General features: G+C 42.6%; 1 long non-coding RNA gene across 1 annotated transcript; it reads left to right on the top strand.

The window, feature by feature from the left end:
- Positions 1-7,867: 7,867 nt before the first annotated feature.
- Positions 7,868-15,787, top strand: LOC140699736 (uncharacterized). The gene is made up of 2 exons (XR_012077986.1): positions 7,868-8,017; positions 15,516-15,787. It is a non-coding gene; the product is annotated as an uncharacterized lncRNA (long non-coding RNA).
- The last annotated feature ends 491 nt before the right edge of the window (positions 15,788-16,278 follow it).

The following is a 16,278-nucleotide window of genomic DNA, read 5'->3' as shown; positions in this document are numbered from 1 at the left end:
CTTCTATTTTCCCTCTTACTCTGTCAATATTTGCTTCATGAGTTTGGCAGTCATGTTACTGACTACGCTGGTAAAATATTGATAGAGATTCTTGATAAACTGAGCCTTCTATTAGTATGTGGCTATTGTTCATCACTTACAATGTTTTGATTTATATCTGTTTTGACTGATGTTAATCAGGATTCATACGGAATAAAATTTACTAAAATTTTTACTTTTAAACTTTTATGCCCCATAAGGAATTTAAGTATGTCCCCTGTAAACAACGCGTAACTGGAGTTTTTGAGAAGTCACTCTGACAGTCACCGGAGACTTTAATCCCGTAACAGTGACTGTAACTGTTGCTGTGTTTGGGTTCTTTCCTCCCGTCTGTCGTGTTTGTGTACTCAACTCATCACACTCTTCCTGTGTCTCCTTTTCCTGCTCTTCTTTGTCTTGTTCCTGTTCTTTTCAGTTTGTCCTGTACTGTACACTATGTGTCTAATCTTCAGGGAGTACCTTAGACAGTTCAAGAAAACACAGACTGAGAACCATTAAAGTGGTATCACTCCCTGTGTGAGATATGAGCTATTGTTCTATCTTGATTTTTCAGAGTTTTTAAAATTGTTTTATTCAGGATATTTGTATAGATCTACGCACAAATATAATTTCATCGTTTCTGTTTCACCTGATACCTTCCTTTGGAATCTCTCTTCTTTCTGAAGTTCTGCAGTGCAGTTAACAGCATCTTTCAAGTTTTGCTTGTGCAATATTGCTATCATCTTACCCTCATTTTTGAAAGGTAATTTTTCTAGATGTGCAGTTCTAGGTGAATTGCTGTTTTTTCTCTCTGAATTTTTGTTTAATTGTCCTGTTGAACTAATGATACTTTTTTTTTCTTTCTTCTTTTTTTGAGGGGGAGGGGTGAGGTAATTAGGTTTATTTATTTATTTTTTAATGGAGGGACTGGGGGTTGAACCCAGGACCTCGTGCATGCTAAGCATGTGCTCTACCATTGAGCTGTACCCTCCTCTCTACCCTCCCTGAATGCTGAAGAACTGACTGTAATGTCTCTGGCATCTGTTACTGCTGCCACTTAAACGATCACTCGTTTATTGGAAGTCCACCATTTCTGCCTTTTATCTTTGACCTTGAAGGCTTCCATCTGTTGACAAAGTGCTTCAGTTCTACTCCTCTAAATCACAGCATGTTTACTGCGCACGAGTCCCCGCCCAGTCAGCTGGAGGACTGGTGCTTCTCATCAGGCCTGGAAATCCGCTATGTCAGTTCTTATAATTCATTATTATTTTCACATGTTTTTAATTCTTTATGTATTTCAAAGTATTAAACATACTTTATTTTATAGTCTCTCTAAAAATTCTGCTACAGGCACACCTTGATGGTACTGTGGGCTCGGTTCCAGACCACGGCACTGAAGTAAGCATCACAATGAAGCACGTCACGTGAATTTTCTGGTTTCCCAGCACGGGTGAAACTTGTCTCCACTATACTGTGGTCTACTAAATGTGCAATTTCAGTATGTCTGAAAAAACAGTGTACAAGTCTTAATTAAAAGATAATGCTGTTGGGCAAATGACACCAATAGACTTGCCCAAGGCAGGGCTGCCACAAACCTTCAATTTGTAAAAAACCTAATTTCTGTGAAGCACAAGAAAGTGAAGCACAATAAAATGAGGAGTGTCTGCTCTCACAAGCTTTCCAAAAGTGGTTCTTCTGACTTATTTTCTGTTGACTTACGTGCATTCTATTTTGTTTCCTGATATTTTCAGAGATTTTTGAGTTGGAGCTTACTTTTCTTTTACTTTGATTTTCGGAAACCTTCAGGACCTGCGTTTGCATTGGGCTCATCCACAGGGAGTCTGCACTGGTCTCTGCAAGACGCCTAGTATCATATTTAACGCAAGCCTTGAATTCAGATTTTAGAGTCTCAACAGACAGGGTGAATAATGGCCTCGGTCCCATGATTTATTAAGGCTCTTCAAGTGAGAGTTTTCTTCGCTCAGAAACAGGGCTGGGAAAGACAGGTCATTTTCCAAAGCACACACTGCTGGTTTTGTACAAATGGAAATCAGAGGAAGACACTGTCTCTTGCTGTCTCAGTCTCACTCGGGGGACCTCCAATCTGAGTTTGCACCTTGCTCAAGCTCTGTCACCTCACCATACGTGTGACTCTTGACACTTGAACATCAGAACACTTTGGTCTGACACACGCACGGGGGACAGACATTGGCTGCACATCTCCTAACCTCTGTGGCGTTGCCTTTTATTGTATTTCTGATCACTGATTCATACTTATTTTAAATTCCACTCACTTACGTGGAATGAATTTTTTAAAGAAGTATTTTATCTAACATTCTTAGGAGATGTTTCTTGAACTGTATCCCATATCCCCAGAAGCCAGACTCCAAGCCAGCTCTGGCCTCGTCTAGCTCGAGTAGAGGAAATACTTGTTTGTGATTCAGTGTGTTGTCAGCCATAAGCCGTGGGCCACTGAGGAAGCAATCGAAACAAACCTGACTTACAGAACCACGTTCAAAGAGTCAGCGACCACAGGTGGATACAGAACAACATTCCAAGGCCGGACTGCTACGAGCGGGCGACTCCACTGAGGCTTCTGAATGTTTTGGTCACGTTAACTTGCTCAGTAACCGCTGTTCAACCTCGTCAGGGTCTTGTTGTGAAATCTCAACCAATCCACAGTCAGTGCCTTTTTTCTAGGAATCTTCTTTCACTTTTCCTCCTGCAGCATTTTTAGTCACCTATAAAAATCTGCTTTTGAGTCACTTTTTCTCTAAAGTTTTCATATATTCTAATGAAAGAGTCACTCTGACCTCTGGGCTTCAATATGATATTGTCTGCATATTAATTAGAGCATTCATTTTGAGCAATTTTTAATTAGAGCACTAGATTATGAGCAATTTTTTAAATTTGGATAATATTTTTATTGAAATGGACTGGAGACAGTTTTCAATGGCTTCCTTAAAGGTACTACATAATTGCCTGTTTCTTTGGTGTCCTAGAACTTTTTATATTGTGTCTTTATGTATTTTTAAAAGCATACAAATCATGTGTTTACAGCTGCATTAAGTAATTAATTGATTCCATCCATTTAACCATTTTTCTGGATCAAGAATTAAATACGCCAGTGACAGCCCCTGAGCCTTCTCCAGTAGCTGCCACTCCTACCTCTGAAATGCAGCCAGGATTTTCAAACTTTATAAGCAGCGATTCACTATGTACGTGTTCTATATCTCAGTCAGCATGTAAATTTCTGGCTGCTTTTGCCCAGTGTCATGACTGTGCGATTCATCCACACTGATCATTTGTCAATACATCATCCGTTCTTATGACCAGTTGGCATGTCTTTGTGTTTAGGAGCGTATTACATTCTCCCTCTCCACAGGCCATTTCCACCTGAGGGCTGCTACGGACTGAGCTGTGTCGCTCCTAAGTTCACACACTGATATCCTAACCCCCGGTGTTTCAGAACGTGACCTTATTTGGAGGTAAATCTTTATAAGTGTAGCAAGTTAAACTGACATCATCAGTGTGCACCTGATCCAGTATGGTGCTGTCCTGGTGAAAAGGGAGCCTTTCGAGGCAGACAGCCATTCACGGAGAAGCCCACGTGTAAGTGAAGCCGACCACCAGACGCCTGGGGAGAGGCCAGAAGAGGTTCTGCCTCACAGCCCTGGGCAGGAACAGTCCTGCTGCCTTGCAGCTCAGCCTCGAAATTCCAGCCTCCAGGACTGAGACAACACGATTCTGTTGTTTGTCACAGTACACGGCACTTTGCTATGGCAGCCCAGAAAACGAATGCTAGGACTACTGAAATACAGCTGCAATAAATGTGACTCAGACTCTTTCCTGAACGTGTATCTACGCACTTCTACTGTATCCATGCCTTGTCTGTGCCTAGGAGTTTGTCATATATGTTCATTTAGCTTTTTCAGGTATTTCCAGATAGCTTCCCCAGTGTTTATACCAATTTACACTCTTACGAAGGGGGCAGAGACTTTCACATGAAGGAGGTGACAGTTTCTGCAGGTTTGGGAGAACTTATTGGGTAAAACAGGACCACGATGCTAGCCAAGTTCATTCATGCTACTATTATAGAGACTCACACTGGTGAGTAGAGTCTGTTAACGAGTATAATAGAGTCTGTTAACGAGTGCTGCTTGTTGAGTGCACGAATTCACCACCGCGGTTTAAGCACTGACAAGCTGCAGGCTGGTGGGGGGAAGAGATTGGACAAGACTCCGTCAGTCGTACAAGCGGATGTTTGCCAAGAGAGCCCCAGCTACTGGCCTGTCTGGTAGGGCTGCGTCCCCCTGAGTTTGGAGACACACTGAGCTTGAGGCCATGAAATAAGATTTCCAGTAAAGCACCCTAACAGCTTTGCATTCGTGACAGGAGTTCATCCCGCCCCCTCCCACCACCCATTTCCTAGAGGGACTTCTCCATTCTGACAATTCTCTGGGGGATGTTTTGCCTAAGTTACTAAACCTCTAGGTTCTGGTCTCTCTCATCTTCCTAAAAGGAGCTCTGAGGAATAACAGTACGTTTACAGCTGTGAAGTATCTTGCCCAGAGCAGAAGCAGTCAGTGCAGGCATTTTAGATTGATAATACCCCTAAGTTTTCCATTGTATTGCAACTTAGAATTTCATATGAAGTGGTCCTATCCTGGATCTTAAACAAGAAATTTTAGTTACTGAACTATCCAATTTGTATTATTACAAATAACCACATTTTAAAAAACGAATTCTTAATGATGCCTTAAAATAAAGTTTTTGAAAGATTATACTAAACAGTTAGATTCAACAGTTATCTATGTGCCAAGACACGGCGTTAGGTGTCTCGATGGACAAAAAGATGTATGACCAAATAGGGCTTCATGTTCAATTAACTTTACTTCCTTATGCCCCCCAAGTGTGTACCTTCTTCCTTTATTGTTTACAATTATTTTCCAGTCCCTTCTCCTTTAGCCGACGCCATACTGAAAAACCTCATGAAGCTGGATTTTAAAAAGCCATGTTCCTTAACTGAGAGACACAAGACCTGAATGACGACTACAGCCAAGCAGAGGGCAAAGTTCTGCCTTGGCTCTATTGCCAACTTTGAACTTAGTAACATTAAGATACACAGTGCTGTATATGAACTAGATAACAACAGGCTGCTTCTGTGCAGCACGGGGATACACGCAGCATCTGGTAGTAACCGACAATGCAATGAACGTGTATATGTGTACCTACAACTGAAACATGGTGCCGCACACCAGATACTGACACAGCACTGTAAACCGACTATATTCAATTAAAAAAATTAAAAAGCGGTAACACGAGTTCCTCTCCACACGCAGACAACCGTTACGATGAGACTGCAAAACCCCGAAGGCCTGATCAGATCAGTAATAGCTTATTCTACTGCTATGGCCTCTGACTGACAGCTCCATGAGGAACGTTTCTGTGGTCCTGCAAGTCAGAACTAAACTCCATCCTAACAAGATACACAGCACTTTCAAGAACTTTTTTCAGAAAACTTTTTTTAAAAGATGATTCCATGATCCCCCACTTATATAAGGAAACACATCTTACAGCTCTCTGCTCTTGGTGTTAAAAAATGACACTTTAAAAACAACTTTCTTCTTATTTATGAGAATGATGTTGCTGTGGAAAAAGATGACATTTTAAGAATTGTCAGAAAAGACGGATACACTTAACTAAAAAATTTAAGTCAAGGAGTTTAAATGGCTTCAACGACCCCATCGTTAGTGCAGAAGGTTCTCCCTGTGTAAGGTCCTGTGTGCTTTGTTTACTGTTTTTTCTAACTTTGCTTTCCCCCTGTTACTGCAAGTCCTAGCAGGCGGTATTTTCTACCCTTGTTACATGAAGTTATTAACTTCCAGGACCAAGACTTGGGAAGGATTAGGAACCAAAATAAATTGCTCAATAATTCTCTAGTCAGAAGCATTAAAATTTATAGTTGTTGGAATAATTTTTATTTCTCATTTAGGGTGAAGAGTTTACTTCTTTGTCTAAATCCTCATGTTTGAGAGGTCTTTTGGCCTAATTGTAAATCGTTTTGTTTTGTTTTGAAGGTGCTACTCCTGTAGGTAAGAGTTAAGAAACACTGAAAAATGCCCAGTGTTTCAGGGAACTAAGGGAAGTGGGTCGGTCTAATGTTTAAAAGGTCTGTCGGACATGCCAGACTACTAATAGACATCTCTGTGTGCCACTGCTCCCAGGCACGTTCAGGATTCAGCCACCAACATGCGTGGAGAAAACCACACCTTGTGAGTGTAATTAACAACCATTTCACCGAATCCTTATGACTCTGGAAAATGTACTAGGCACTCTAGTTCCATCTTGATTATTTCAAGAAATCTAAAATTCTATGAATAACAACTATTTAGAGCCCTTTGGTATCGACTAAATGTTTATAGCAATGTGATGAATTGATTTTTTTAACTTCAGTCAGCGCACGCATCAGGTGTTTCCGCGCGCAGCGCGGCGCCTCCAGGCTAAGCAGGTTGATGCGACACAGGCCGTCGGCGAGGACAGGCCGGAGGCCGCCCGGCCGCCCAGGGGGTGCTAGCCCTTGGCTCGCGGACACAGACGGTTTCACGGAACAGCAGCAGCACGCAAGGCCAACTGCGAGCGCGATGGACTAGACGAAGAAGGAGGCCGCTCTGTGAGTGTAAACACTGTTCCCGCCACAAAAAGCCGCGGCGTCCCCGCGCCCCCCGGGGGCCCCCTCCCCCGCCCCCGGGCCCCCGCGCGCCCCCAACCCCGGCCCCTTACCCCCCCGGCCCCACGCGCGCCCTCCAGCGGCGCCTGCAGGAGAGCCGGGCGCGGACCCGTCCGCAGCGCTGTGCTCCCCCCACCCAGGGCCCCCGCGCGCCCGCCTCCCCCCGCCCCCCGGGTCCCCACGCGCCCCCCCCCGCCCCTGCGCCCCCCCCCCCGCCCCGGCCCCGCGCGCGCCCTCCAGCGGCGCCCGCCCACAGCCGCTTCCACACCCTCCCCGGAGGCCGCCGACGCGCCCCGGCCCCGCCCGTCCTCTTCGACCGCTTGTCCCCCGCGCCTTCCCCTCCCTGCAGCGAGTACTGAGCACGCCTCGGTGTTTCACTAAGAATTACTGACAATACAACGTAACAAAAGGAGCTGGTCCTGTAGCTCCTCAGGCGTGAGACGTGGGTTGCCAGACGTTCCAGTTTCACAGATACTGAACAAGAGTGTGCATCTTAGGAGTGACGCAACACTGCACTTCAAAAGTCACGTTTACTTTCTGGATTTAGGTATGCGCTTCCTGCCAACATTAAGTTTAAAAGCCAAGGAAAATCCTTTATCTTCAAGCGAAGTACTACCTTACAAAGGTTCCCGAAATGGTCCCTGAGGAAAATAACCTCTGTAGCGTATGAAGTACGTGCTTAGGAAATTCTCTTTTCAGCTTAATTATAAATGAATACATGATGGATTCTTAAAAAATATTCTGGATCAGAAATGAGTCAATTATGGCCCATGGGCCAAATCTGGGCTACTTCCTATTTTCAAGGACAAAATTCACTCACTGTAACAAAGACCACATGGCCAGCTAAGCTTAAAGTATTTACTATCTGACTCTTCAGGGAAAACTTTTGCTGACCACCCATCCTGGAGACGGGAGAGTGAAATTTAATCCTAAAATTAGGACTGAATGTATTCCAGTTTCATTAACACTAACACATCTGCGTGTGAAACATAATTATCACGCAACAAACAAAACGCCGAGACTCAGCTTCCTCGCCCGTCAGCGCTGCGTCACGTCGTACGTACGCATTCACGCAATTACTGTGAGCACCGATTTATTAGTAACCCTGAAGTGCCCGAGACACCACCGGCACCTGAGAACCGCCAACTCAGGATCTGCTATTTTCGCACTTGCTTACAGGACTACTGCACCAGTAGGCCTCCCCGCCGACGTCTAAGTGCTAAGGCTCATTTCCGGAAAATGAAAAACAGTGCGCATGGACGTAGCCAGGTAAGTTGATTTATGTTCTACCACTGGCCAAAAACGGCCCCACACACAAAAAGGAAAAAGAGGACGAGAGAAAGAGAAAACAAAAAATAAAAAGACTGTATGCAAAGCGATGGCAATTATTCTCTGGAGAACTAGGCAACAGTTACTAACACTGATCAGAAGCAGCAGCACGCAGGACGGCTTGTCTGGAGGCTCCACCCCTGGACCACGGGCAGACGTGAATGCAGCGGGGCTCTGAGACACCCACACCCCGACGAAACAGGAGAGCGCTAAGTACCCGGCTACACACCCAGCTCTGCAGGAAGGTCAGCGCAGTAATGACTCTGTCCCCAGACGGCAATTTAACTTCTGTGCCTCCCGTTCTCACTTCATGGGGCTTCTTAGAAGAAAAAAGGAAAACCCACACATGGAGGCAAACCGGTTGGGAAGATTAAAAATAAGTGTATTAAAATGCAACTAAGGGGGGAGGGTATGGCTCAGGAAATCTAATTACCTCCTCCCCTCAAAAAATAGAAACAGAAACACAGTTAAGGAAGATGCAGGGTAACTTCCTATCACATTTTATTAGTAGGCAAAAATCACGTAAAACTCTCTTTAAAACAATGTTTACAAATACAAATTTTATTAAATAACCTGAGATTGTGTCTTATACCACTTTAATGTAATGCAGCATTTATTTGCTGTCTATTTGCTGTCTAGTTGAAAATATTCGTATGTTGAAGTGCTAACCTCCGCCCCATCCCCCAGTGCCTCAGCACATGGCTGTATCTGGAAATAAGTCACTGAATTTGCCATCAGTTAAGATTAGGTTTTGTTGGGGTAGGGCTGGCCCCTAACCCGATATGACTAGTGTCCTCATAAAAAAGGGAAATTTGGACTCAGACACAGACAAGCACATGAGAAGAATGCTGTATGAAGGCTGGAGTCATGCTGCCCCAAGTTAAGGATCCAGAAACTCGGAGAGAGGCCTGGAACAGATCCTCTGCTAACACTTTCAGAGGGAGCACGGCCCTACTGCTGCCTGGATTTCAAATCTCTGGTGTGCATAACTGTGAGACAACACACGTCTACTGCTCTAAGCCCACGGCTGGTAAGATCTTGTAACTGTAGCCCTGATAAACTAGTGCTCTGTCCAAATGCCGACCAGACTCCTTGAAATCACATCATGAATTAGTCAGAAACAGCCCCTGGGACTAAAGTCCAGCGTGCATCAGAGCTAACAACACTCACTCCCAGCCAACTTGTACGTTTAGAAATGTTACCCTTTCTGAGTAAGTGCTTCACAACACCATGACGTCAAATTAAAAATTAAAGAGAGACTAAAGAGGGAGTTAGGTGTGGTACAGATTTTTGGTATGTTTTGTGAATGCTAATAGTGGTACCTAACACTCAGTGTTTATCAAGTACCAGAAATGACATTCTTGGGTATTTTCATACATTTAAAAGTCACATCTACCCTATACACATAAACTGAGAATATCAAGCACGTAAGAGATTGGCTCAAATAACGACGCAAACCAATTCTGAATCAGGAATACACGTGCTCTGCTGGCACAAGATAGAACTGACTGCGACTGACCACAGTTACGGTAACAATCTCTAGCTGGCACTGTCAGTGTTCGCCTGTGAAATCCAATGTGTGAGAGTTCCAAAGTCTAGCTCTCTGTAAAAAATTATGCATTCTAAAGAAAATTATTATAACATTTTCCTGACAACAGGTAAAGCCTGTTGCAAGAAGTGGTAAATGATTACAAAATTTAGCAAGTGACACGTCAGTACACCCCTTGTTTCACAGATTCAAAGTAGCTATGTTAACATTTTAAATAGGAAAACTTAGTATATGATCAGATTTTTTAAAAAATAAAATAAAATAAAAAGAAATTGCTCAAAAAAGGAAAAGGAAGTAAGACACTCACTTCGCCTTGCCCTGAACATGTGACCTGCCCAAGGTAATTCACCGAGTGCACATCCCACTACCACTGTGAAGAACACACGATAAATTGTAACTCCACTTTAAAAGTTCTGGATTAATTTTAAGGGTTAAAAAAACTCTTATTCAGAGATTTAATGTAACTTGGATAAGGATTTTGTTATAAAAATCACTTTACCAGAGGCGGTCATATTACAAAGTCAATCATGTTTGTGTATTAAATGGATAAAAAGTCTTTTCTCTTGAAAAAGTTTCTAACGTAGTTTTGTTATCAAATATAGTATATTTTCTTAAAACAAAAAGACTGCAGTTATTTCTCCAGCAAAAATGGCTTTATTCTGATCAGCAACGAATTGCAATTCAGGGTCTGCAACCACGGTGAGCTACGTGCAAGTCCCGGCAGAAATGGAAGGGGAACATTTTTACAGGGGGAGAAGGAGGTTGTGGGGCCACGGTTTCCATTGGCTGATTTGTGACGACTCTCGTGGGCTGAGTCCTCCCCGGGGAAGAAGAGTCGTCTTCCATCTTCCTGTCGGGCTCTCCCACTGTGAGGGCTCCCCCTTCTGGGGTTCCAACTCTGTTTAATTGAGAGCTCTGCGTATCAATTTATTACATAAGTAAGAAAATAAAGTCCTATTAACAGGCAGATTTTCTTGGAAATTCAAGGGAGTGCTAAACAGTCCTACTTTAATCAGTACCGATTTTTAAAAAGGTGACATTTTTATACATCAGAGACTTGCTTCAATATTTCTAGAGTATTTACTAGGCAATTTTTTTCTAAAACTGGAGAGAGGCATGCAATATTGAAATGTGCATTTCCTGTTCCTGAAGCCATATACAATTTTCTAGATTCATGAAGTGAGTCCTGAAATAAACTGTTTTCAGTGTCATCTTTCCCCACTTTGTTTAACAGAAATATACATGAAACACGGCCAAACAAAGGCTTGGTAGGTAAAATTCAGATGAGCAAAAAACCAGTCTTATTTATTTAATCAAGAGAAAGAACACAAAAGCAGCAGTGCAATGAATCTCCCAGGTGCTCCAAGTGCCATCCTTCCTCTGCGCCCTTCTCTTAGTTTCAAACGATCTGACTCAAATATCTGACCCAGAGACATTTCTACACGTTCTTTTTTGCTAAGTGACATCAGCTCTATGCTTATATTTACAATACTTAATACTTCTGTTAGTGTGATGCAATCACCATCATGTTCAGGTTTGATTTTATTGTGGTCATGTGATTCAGCCTCCAGTGAGCTACAGATTAAGCTGAGAATGCTGCCAAGATTTTAATTATCTCCACTGCATTGCATCAAACTTTGGGCGAAAATACATAATAAATGACAAGTAACAAAGGCCTTATCACTTTTATTTCTGCATGAATTTTAGTGTGAACAAGACCGTAAGAATGTCTTAAAAGGAATTCTGTGAGTAGAATCAATTCCGCACAACTTGCTCACCTGCATCTTATAGACTTAGAGAACTTACAATGGATTTTGCATATCTTTCCTTTCACATTGCACTCTTCTTTCTTAAATAGCACTGATCAAAGATGTAATACACAGAGAGAGTTTCTGTAGATAAACATATTGAGAAGCCATTTTAAGAAAGAGATCTATATACACTTATATGGAATGATTGTCCAAATATGTTATTTAATGGGAAAAGCGGTGTGGAAAATCTGTGATGGACAGACTCTGATGGCCCTGACTGACCCCTGACTCCTAGTATTCACCCGCTAATGCAACCCCCGCACCTTGAGTGTGGCTGGGACCCACGACTGCTTCTGATAAACAGAGTATGACAAAGGTAACAGGACGGTAACTAAAATTTAGGTTACGTAAGATCGCTGCTTCTGTGGAGGGTACAGCTCAGCGCATCCTTAGCATGCAGGAGGTCCTGGGTTCAATCCCCAGTACTTCCTCTAAAAATAAATAAACCTAATTACCTCTCCTTTTCCTGCCAAAAATAAAATGATTAAATAATACAATAATAAAAAAAAGACATTTAAAAACCCAAATAACTTTAAAAGAAAGACCGCCACCTCTGTCTTGCTAGCTGAGTCTGTTTCTTTCTGGCTAGCGTGCTTTGATATAGCAAACGGCCATGTTGGAGATGTTCACATGGGGAGGAACGAGGGGCAGCCTTGAGCCAACCTCAGCTTGGAACTGAAGCCCTCCAGCCAGCAGCCCACAAAAAGAGTATATAAGTGGATTCTTCCCCAGACAAATGTTCAGAAGAGACCTCAGGCCAGGATGATACCTTAACTGAAGCCTTATGAAAGGTGTAGAAGCAGAGGACCCAGCTAAGCCATATCTGAGCACCTGGACAAAAGAAACCGCAAGGTAGTAAGTAGGCATTGTTTCAAGCTGCTCATCCTGTGATGATCCGCTGTGCAGCAATGGATAACTAATACATACTTTGGTACCTGGAAGTGAGATGCTTCTATAAGCTTACAGTGCGGGGATGGCTCTGGAACTGGGCAGTAGTTAAAAGGCTGGAAGAGTTGCAGGAGAATAACCAAGAATGCCTAACTTGCCTTGATCAGTCTGTTGGCAGAAACTGGGAAGTTGAGGACACAGCCAGCGGGGGCTCAGAAGAAGAGAGGGACGTGCCACTGGAAGCTGACGGGAGCAGGATCCTTATTATGTGGTGGTAGGAGTCTTGGCAAAATTTTCCTCCCAATTACGTAGAAAACAGAACACTTCCATGATAAACGTGGTTATTCAGGTAAGAAATTTCCAGGTAAAGTGTTGAAAATGCCACCTGGTTTCTTTTACCGCTCACAGCTAAGTACAAGAGGAGACCGACTGCAGTGAACTGTGCACCAAACAAAAGGGGACCAGGACCGACAATCTGTGAAGTTCTCAGCTTCTCCAGAGGGCAGAGGATTCCAAAACAAAGAAATGACTTCTACGCACTGTCAGAACAATGTATTCTATAGATGAGGCCTGGTCTGCAGATAAAGTTGAGTATGTAACTGGACAAAACTTTTGTTAAAATTTCAGAAAGATGAAGTTTCAGAGTATTCCATCACAACAAGAGTCACTTAGAGACATGAATAGAACGCTTCAGTCAAACCACAGGGCGTCCAGGAAGCTTTAAGGTTTTGTCCTCAGTCAGCTCTGCAGGACCCCGAAGTAGAAAAGAGTTTATCTGGAAGATATTTGAGGTATGATTTTTGTCTAATGGAGTAAATAAAAGCAAAATTGGCAGAAGGCCCACAAATTTTTGAGAAAATCATGTCACCAAAAATCACTGGCAGTTTGAATTACAAGCAACAAAGAGGACTGAAAAGGAAAAGACACCGTTGGTCTCTGCTGAATTTCAACTGACAGTGCGCACACCCAGAAAACCATTCAGGTGCAAACACAGGCTGCTTTTCACGGAAAAGGCAGGGGGGCTCAGAGGATGAAGCCGAGAGTGCAGAAAGGCAGAGCCAGGGGCTCTAAAAGCTGTGACACCAGCAATGGAACAAACCAAGGGAAACTCGCTTCCTGCACTTTGGCCCAGTCTGCCCGTCCTTGAAAAGGGTGATGTTTGAACACTAATGCTTCTCGGGTTTACACTCAGCAGGTTTCAGATGGATGCACATAACAGGAGCATAGGGGAAGGTGGCCTGTGGGTGATCGCTGTTTTTTCCCATTGCCACGGAGTTTTTAGAGGTAGAAATGAAGTCTTTCACTAGCTTTATATATGCAAAGATATGCCTATCTTGGCTTTGGGGATATGTCCTAAGAGGCAGCAAACTGAAAAGCCAGGAAGTCAGTCAATAGGAGTCAATTTTCTTTTCCCTTTTAAATCTGCTAGCTAACTAAGGCCATGGAGATTTTGAAGTGCACTAAATGCTCCAGAGCAGATAACAACTTTGAAAGACTCCTGGAAAAAAAGTGGATCCAAAACTGGATGCATAAATCTATACCAAACAAACAAAAAACCCCAAAATGACAAAGATACAACTATTCTGGAGGGCTTAATCTCCAGAATATGCAATCAACAGCAACAACTTAATAACAACAACAACAAAAAACCCAACCCAAAAATGGGCAGAAGACCTAAACAAGCAATTCTCCAGTGAAGACATACGAATGACCAATGGGCACAAGAAAAAACGCTCAATATCACTAATCATCAGAGAAATGCAAATCAAAGCTACAACGAGGTATACTTCACATCAGTCAGAAAGACCATCATTCAAAAGTCCGCAAATGACAAATGCTGGAGATGGTGTGGAGAAAAAGGAACCCTCCTACACTGCTGGTAGGAATGTAGTCTGTTGCAGACACTGTGGAAAACAGTATGGAGAGTCTTAAAAAAACTAAAAAATAGGGTTATTATATGATCCAGCAATCCCACTCCTAGGTATATATCCAGAGGGAACTCTAACTTGAAAAGACACATGCACCCCCACGTTCACAGCAGCACTATTTACAACAGCCAAGACACGGAAACAACCTAAATGTCTATCGACAGATGACTGGATAAAGAAACTGTGGCATATTTATAAAATGGAAAACTACTCGGCCATAAACAAGAATAAAATGCCATTTGCTGTAACATGGATGGAACTTGAGGTATTTATTCTAAGTGCAGTAAGTCACAAAGAGAAAGAAAAATGCCCTATGATACCATGTATATGTGGAATCTAAAGGGAAAAAAAAGACACAGGTGAACTTATTTACAAAACAGAAACAGACTTAACAGACATAGAAAACACACTATTGTTACCAGCAGAGAAGAAGGTGGGAAGGGATAAATTGGGAGTTTGAGATTTGCAGATACTACTGTATATAAAATAGATAAATAACAAGGTCCTACTGTACAGCACAGGGAACTATATTCACTACCCTGTAGTAACCCATGATGAAAAAGTATGAAAAGGAATATATGTATGCACATGTATGACTGAAACATGTTGCACACCAAAAATTGACACAACAGTGTAAAGTGACTATACTTCAATAAAAATAAATAAACAAAATGAAAGATGAAACAAAAACAACAACAAAATAAACAAAGTTACAGAGAGTTACCCCTGGGCCTTGAAAGCTCATCAAGGACCTCCCCACATTCCCTAGCTGGATTCAGAATTACCGTGGACTAGTTTTACCTCCCGTCACCCCGCGTTTACAACAGGAGCATCTGCGGACGTCACCCTGTGCCTCACCCACCCCTGCATGTTGGAAAGACAGACAAGAGATGACTTGTCTCATTAGTTTCACATGTCTGCAGATGAAGAGAAGCTGTGTTTCAGGAGTTCTGCTTCACAATCTACACTCCTTCACCTAATCCTGCTACTGAAGATGAGATTTTAGACGTGGAACAAATTCTGCAACAGGACAGTACCCTTAAGAACTTTTGAGAAGCAGGGGTTTCATGTGTTTGGCATGTGAAAGCCATGAGTTTCAGGGTCAGAGCTTCTGCAGTGGCTAATTCCTGCCCCCTGATGACCATGGACTTGTGCAAACCCCTCTCTCAGAGTTGGGTGGATATAAGGCCCATGGTTAGAATTACATACAGTTTTTAACTTCTGTCTTGCTCTCTGACTCTCCCTGGTACCTTCTCACACAGGTCCATGTGCAGGTGGCTGGGTGAGGGTGGCTCCTGGAATACTTCCAGCAAGGAACTGAGACTTAGTCCCTCAGCCCATAAGAAACTAACTGCTGTCAACAAACGTGAGGTTGGAAGTGGACCCTTCACTAGTCAAGCCTTCAGATGAGACCCCAGTCCTGGTCAAGACGCTGACTGTCTCGCGAGAGACCTTGTGGCGGGAGGCACAGCTGAGCCATGAACCAGATTCCTGACTCGTAGAAACTGTACATAATAAATGTGGGTTGTTTTAAGTGCCAATTTTGTGGAATTTGTTATATAACAATGGATAACAAAAGTAGTACTGTACATAAATGCATGTTTTAATATGTATAGAACATTTCTGAGGTAAATACAAGAAATGAAAGAGAGTGGGTGCCTCTGAAGAGAGAAAAGGGCCCTTCTGGGGTAAGAAGGCACACTTTTCTTTGTATACACTTTGTAGTTTTTGAACTTTTTTTTTTTCAAATTTTGTATGTTACCAAAGATACTGTTTTTAAGAAAATAGAAGTATGAAATCATACTTATTTAAAAATTAACTAAGGATTCATTTTGTATAAAACCCTTTAATTCTATTTTGGCAAAATGATCTGTTTGAAATATAAGATGGCGAATTTTTAGTATAAGAAACTTTCAAATCAGAGAGCAATCAAGGTGAGGACACACCTCAGTTCAATCACTTGACAGTAAGAGTTTTAGAGCTGAGAAATCAAATCTGTGATCATTTCTATGCAATCATTTTGTA

The sequence above is a fragment of the Vicugna pacos genome, chromosome 11 (assembly GCF_048564905.1).
Source record: "Vicugna pacos chromosome 11, VicPac4, whole genome shotgun sequence".
In the NCBI taxonomy this organism is placed as follows: domain Eukaryota; kingdom Metazoa; phylum Chordata; class Mammalia; order Artiodactyla; family Camelidae; genus Vicugna; species Vicugna pacos.
Note: the sequence above shows the minus strand (reverse complement) of the source record. Positions and strands in the feature narration are given on the sequence as shown.